At 45.9% G+C, this 6000-nt stretch overlaps 2 non-coding genes across 2 annotated transcripts; both read left to right on the top strand.

The window, feature by feature from the left end:
* The first annotated feature begins 3991 nt into the window (after positions 1-3991).
* Trnag-gcc (transfer RNA glycine (anticodon GCC)) lies at positions 3992-4062 on the top strand. The gene has a single exon. It is a non-coding gene; the product is annotated as a tRNA-Gly (tRNA).
* Positions 4063-5929: 1867 nt separating this feature from the next.
* On the top strand, positions 5930-6000 carry Trnag-gcc (transfer RNA glycine (anticodon GCC)). Its single transcript has one exon. It is a non-coding gene; the product is annotated as a tRNA-Gly (tRNA).

Genomic DNA, 6000 nt, shown 5'->3' on the forward strand with positions numbered 1-6000 from the left:
TGACGGCATACATGCGAAAATGTTGAATAAAGTGAAACAGTCAATGTTACGCAACGCAGAGCGGTGAGACCTAGCCATTCAGCAATGTGGGCCACGTTGCCTAGGCCTCCTCACCAATGCAGCGGATAAGGGCAGCGGCCGCGGGTCACTCTCTCTCCTTCTTTTCTTTTCTTTTTCAATGAAGCGTACACCGTAACCGGATCTGTGCAGTGTAAACCACGCGAACGTTGTCACTCGTGCCGCTCGAGCCAAACACGCGAGCCAGCTTGTTTTTTCTTTACTCTCGTCCTGTTGTCTTCTTTCTTTGTGCCGTCCTTTTTGCGCAATTCTCATGGCTTTTCATGTTTTTTTCTTTATATCTTGTTTTCGTTATGGTCGACACATCACTTAATCGAAGTCGCGGTTTACCCCGGTTTTCTTAATCTTAGTTAAAAAACATTCCGCTGTAATCTCCATTTATGTACCTGTTTTCTAAATGAAATATTCCTAAGGTTTCGATTGCGCAGAAAAAATGTTGACCTGTATGAGCCATACCACCATTTTTGTCGCTTAGAAATGTCTTGGTTATTATACTTTGAGGGCTAATGTACTTGTGTGTTCGCGCTGTTTGTTATGGAAAAACAGCGTTTGAAAACTGCTTTAGAAAGAAGCGGCGTCCCTGAAAGGCGACGAAAATACGACGCAGCAAGCTTGTCGGGGTTCACTGAGATATGCTTAAGCACGTAAAATTGTAAATGTAAAAAAATGCGAGGACAAATAAAAGGATATTACCCATTGTACCCCAATTCACCACAATCGTTGCACTAAAATGTCCGCAGTCACTCGGGCGTATGCCTTATTGTTCATCGACGTCTTGTTCTTCTTGTTATTCCTTTCTGGCCACCTGATAGCCGGCAGGATTTCGTAGAAATTCTTAACGATTCGATCAATTCCATTTTCCTCAAGTTCCCGAGTTGTCTACTAGTTCTTGCCGGTGACTTTAATTGTCCTGATATTGACTGGGCCACCCTAACCGTTCGTGCTCAACGTAATCGCCATGAACAACTAGCTTTCTGCGCTTACCTCATTATCATAATCTCGAACAACTCGTACATGAACCGAGGCGTGGCGGCCACATTCTAGATCTTGCACTCACAAATAACCCACAGCTTGCTAAAACAAACATACTGGACGAAATCAGTGACCATAACGCCGTACATTGCTCGTTGCCGCTACAACGCGCCGACAAATCTAAAGTTAAGAAACATATCTTTAACTACAGCCAGAGTCCTTCAATGCTTTATTGAAGGACTCTGCTACAGCCGAACCGACATTGAAAAACTAAAGGGTTTGTTTCAGAGCTTCTCTGAAGACTTTGAGCTCAACTTTGCAAGTCGTTCAGTGCAGCATAACTGGTGTTTGTTCCGCGATAAACTAAAGGAAGTGGAAGAATTGTGTGTACCTAAACTATCAATAAGCGAAAGAGTAAATGATCCTTGGTTTACACGAGAAGTAAAAAGAAACTTAAGCAATAAGAAAAGACCATACCAGAAAGCGACTAAAACGAGCGACCCCCACGACTGGCTTAAATACATGAGTACATCCAGCGTGTGCGCGGATGCAATTCGCAAGGCCAAAAATGAATTTACAATTGCGCACTCCCAAGCCTTTTAAAGACGGACCCTAAAAATTTTTGGAATGTTGTTAATCCAAAGAACAACTCTGCCCCACCCCTGACAAGTGAAGATGGCAAGACCTCGCCCGTTGCAAAATGTGCTGAAAAACTGAAGACCTACTTCTCTCAAGTTTTCACTGTTGAGCGACCATTAGATAGCTCTCTTGATTTGCCGTCACTTACCGTTCAACATCCCTTTTCCGCTATCGTAATCACTACGCATGGTGTAGCCTGCGCAATAGATCGTTAGGCACTCAAGACTAGCCCCGGGCCAGACGGAAATAGCGAGTAACTTCTAAAACAACAAGTCACTTTTCGTCATATTTTCTTTCTTTGATTTTTCAACAATCACTTGATCAGGATTCATACCGGTAGATTGGAAATCAGCGCATGGGACCCCAATTTTTAAATCGGGTGACAATACAATCCCAAACACTACAGGCCAATGTCACTAACATCAATTTATCTGTTGTAAATTACTCGAACACATATTATTCACGCATATAATGAACCACCTTAACCTAAACAACCTGCTCTTAAACAAGCAACATGGCTTTCGTAAATATCTATCTTGCCAAACACAGCTCTTCGAATTGGTAACCGACCTTCATTCTGCTCGAAAGGGGGCCCGTTCTTTGATGCAGTTTTCATTGACTTCTCAAAAGCCTTCGATCGCGTGCCACATAAACGTCTGTTACTAAGAATTCGCCACCTCCAACTTGACGAAAGCACAACACGACGGATAGAAAATGTTTTAACCAATCGTTTCCAGACAGTCAAATTAAACAATCATATTTCTAACCAAACACGCGTTTCATCTGGGGTCCCTCAGGGGTCAGTGTTAGGCCCTCTTTTATTCCTGATTTACATCAATGACATAGCATGCAGCCTTAAATCACCAATCCGCCGGTTTGCGGACGAGAGAGATATCAAACCCAGCCTACACAATTATCTTGCAATCTGATCTCATTAAGCTAGAGGAATGGTGTAGCCGCTGGCAAATGAAAATTAATGTAGAAAAAACCAAACACAGAATGTTTAGTTCTGTCCCCGAGACCGTCCCTGCTAACTACAAAATAAATGGTACTCCAATAGATTCAGTTCAATCGTTTAAATATTTAGGTGTGTTCTTTACGGCGAATTTAAAGTGGACGTGCCACATCGAACACATAACTACTAAAGCCCTTAAAAAACTTGGCCTTCTCAAGAGGCGCCTACATTTAGCCACCAAAGAAACCAGGTTTCATGCATATAATTGCCTTATCCGGCCCTCACTAGAATACGGTTCAATCATATGGCATCCTCAGGGCGCAAACCTTACTAACCTCTTGGGATCCGTTCAGAACAAGGCAACCCGGTTCATCACGTCCTCGTACTCGCGCTACCAAAGCGTATCTTATTTAAAGGATTCAGTTCATCTTCCCTAGCTTGCCATGCGCCGAAAGTTGGCTCGACTATCTTTTTTTTTTTTCATTCGCTGTACCACAGTAGCACGCCGTTTTCCCAGCTTCATATCATTCCACCGCCTCATATCTCAGCCCGGGTAGACCACATTTTCAAAGTTAGACCAATTTTCGCTAAAACGGGAAGAAATAAAAACTCTCCTTTAGTCCTTGCAATCGCAGAATGGAACTCGTTACCTGCTCACATCGCAGAAGGCTCTGATTCGTCATCCTTTCAACATGCACTCGAAACCAATCTTGAAGTTCTTTGATGTCGCATAAATCTTTCTTTTGTTTTTCTTTCTTTTCTTTTTTTTCTTTTCTGTATCTTTTTTTGCTCCAGTTGAGTGTACTGATCGCGCTTGTTTTTCCATTGTTTTTAAGTGTATTTTGCGTGAACCCCTTTTTTTATTCAAAGTAATGTATTGTTGTTTGCCGTTGTTTCTGGATTGTACTTTCACTTTCTCGATGCAGTAGTCATGTGCACCATCTCTGCCTTCATTGTTATGTTCTGCTCGGAAAATGTGCCGTACTTTTGATCATAACCCCACTCTAACCCCCCCCCCCCACCCCCCTATGTTATGCCCATTCGGGCCTTTAGGGTATGTAAATAAATAAATAAAAATAAATAAAAGTTGTCAGGTCTAACACTCAGTTTCATTTGAAATCCTACCCTTTGTTTTAAAAATCAGCTTGGGCTATCTCTATCTTTACCCCTATTTCTTAACGAAGGCCGATCGCCTAACAATCGTACCAGCTGAGTAGCCTGTTCACAAGATCGTTATGCAGAGTGAGAGGGGCTACAGTGCACGGAACTCGCGACTACCTGCAGTGACCCACATTCGTGACCGTGCATTCCGGCGTTGATGACGTCGTGGCAGCTGCTTTGCTGCAAGCGTCGGTGGTTCAGTGGTAGAATACTCGCCTGCCACGCGGGTGGCCCGGGTTCGATTCCCGGCCGACGCACTTTCTGTTTACGCATGCTTTTTTTTTTTGCCCTTTCCATTCTTTTTTGGTCTATGACAGTAACGGGGCTAGTGTCTGCACTAATGCGTTGGAGGACAGACACGGCGTACCATATCGGGCCAACTTAGAACGTCTCTCTGTTGGAATTCAATGCTCTTCTTCACCGTGACTGAGCCGAAAATAAACGAAGCAGGCAATGCACGTGTTCAACTGGGACGAAGATGATTTGCCGCAGAGTCTGGGCTGTCACATGCGGGGTGTACTACAGAAGGATGAAAGAGGGTAAAATGGGACCAACTGGGTCGAAATTCCGAGTGGCGTGAATTGATTTGATTGTAGGGTTTAACGCGCCGACGAAACGGAGGCGATGAGGCGCGCCGTAGTGGAGGGCTCCGGAGTAATTTTGACCACCTGGGTACCTTTAACGTGCGCCTAAATCTCGTACACACAGGTGTTTTTGCTTTTCGCCTCCATCAGAAAAGCGGCCGCCGCGGCCAGGAATCGAACCCACGTCCTCAGTGGCGTCCATTCAAGAACGCCCGTTTATAGTAAGGTCGTAGACACGGCCAAAAAGATGACTGGGCGATTGTAGTGGGGCTTCTAGTTCTTCTTCACTATATCACTTGAATTCTAACGTGCAATTAACACACTGATAACATTTTTTTAGTACTAGCCTGTATCACGTCCCTCCAGCCCAATTTACGGCACTGCAGCACGAGATATGAAAGATTTTTAATATTACGTGCGTTGTTTTCGTTTTTTTTCAGGGGGGGGGGGAAGGGACGGGGGAGGGGAGGGGCACTTCGAATTTTCGCTAATCCCGACGAAAGTTCTCAGAGAACAATGTGGAGCTGCAAACTGATTGCTCGCCCGTGTAGCGGCGGCAACTATGAGGCGGAACCCACTGATGTCCCTCAAAACCTATGGAGATTCTGTTGCGGTCTTGGTTCAGCTGAATACTGCTGCAGAGGCGATAACACCAAACGTACATCCAGCATATCTTGATGTGAAACGCTATGCTTGTGGTGGACTGCCAGACTTCTTGCAGTGCAGGTAAGAACGGGGCTGCAAGAAGAAGAAGAAGAAAACTTTATGTTTGCAAGGATCCCCTAGTCCGGAGCTCCCGGGATAGCCGACAGGGCCTTCTCTGCGCGTTCAATGAGTGTTCTTTGCACTTCCGCGCTAGAGTCGGCCAGCCTTCTTTCCCATGAAGTGGGGGTAGGATTGGGTATGGGGGAAAGGTTAGGGTTCTGTGTGCATGTCCAGAGAGTGTGATAGATGCTAGGGTAGTCCCCGCAGTTAGGACACTTGGGGGTACCCGGTAATCGTTGAAATCGGTGTGTTAGGTGTACAGTAGGTAGCGTGTTTGTCTGAATTTGCCTTAGTACAGCGGATTCCCGACGAGTGAGTGTTTTGTGTGGTGTTGGGTACTTTTGTCTGTTTTGACGGGCTGTCCGTAGCAGATCCCTGGTGTCAACTGGTTCTTGAGGTCCTGGTTGCGCCCTACGTTCACTTGAATGTGGAAGTGCATGCTCAGGCGCCCGGTGGTTTAACGCTCGGGCAAGTGCGTGTGCGCTCTCATTTCCTGGCATGCCTTCGTGCCCAGGTACCCAGATTACCTTGTAGCACTTTTGACTTGAAGCGAGTACCTTGTTCAGTATGTGAGCGGTATTTCTGTGCATTCGGTTGCAGAAAAGTTGCCGGCATGCAGATTGAGAGTCGGTGTAGATGTACACTGTACCGGTGTCTGGCACAGAACGGCAAGAGTGCTCTATAGCACGGAAAACTGGATGTGCTACCGTGACCTACATTCTGGCTTGTTGCGAAAGCGCCAATGTGCGTACGCCTCGCGGGCTGCTAGTCGTCGGCGTCGGTGGTTCAGTGGTAGAATACTCGCCTGCCACGCGGGTGGCCCGGGTTCGATTCCCGGCCGACGCA

The sequence above is a fragment of the Haemaphysalis longicornis genome, unplaced genomic scaffold (genome assembly GCF_048455015.1).
Source record: "Haemaphysalis longicornis isolate Haplotype H1 unplaced genomic scaffold, Haemaphysalis longicornis Haplotype H1 scaffold_1, whole genome shotgun sequence".
Lineage (NCBI taxonomy): Eukaryota > Metazoa > Arthropoda > Arachnida > Ixodida > Ixodidae > Haemaphysalis > Haemaphysalis longicornis.